Raw genomic sequence first — 296 nt, 5'->3', positions numbered from 1 at the left:
GCCACTGTTTTCTTTGTCCTCCTTCATAGATTAATGAAATCTGTGTGTGGGAATATGTTTTTTAGGAATCTCAAATACACCCTTCCGTGCAGTTCTGAAAAGACAACATTTCTGCCAATAAATAAATACACAATTTATTTTCCAAGGAAACATAAATCTGGAAAACAAAGCCAAGTTACATTAGCTTGCCTAATTTTGATTGTAGTGTTTGGCTCTGTAGAACTTGGGGATAGTGTTCTTAAAGTTTGGGGTCAAAAAGAAGAAAGGGGGAGAAGTGCAGGTGATATAGTGAAGAC

Source organism: Podarcis filfolensis (genome assembly GCF_964270895.1).
Source record: "Podarcis filfolensis genome assembly, chromosome: 6".
Taxonomy (NCBI): domain Eukaryota; kingdom Metazoa; phylum Chordata; class Lepidosauria; order Squamata; family Lacertidae; genus Podarcis; species Podarcis filfolensis.
Note: the sequence above shows the minus strand (reverse complement) of the source record.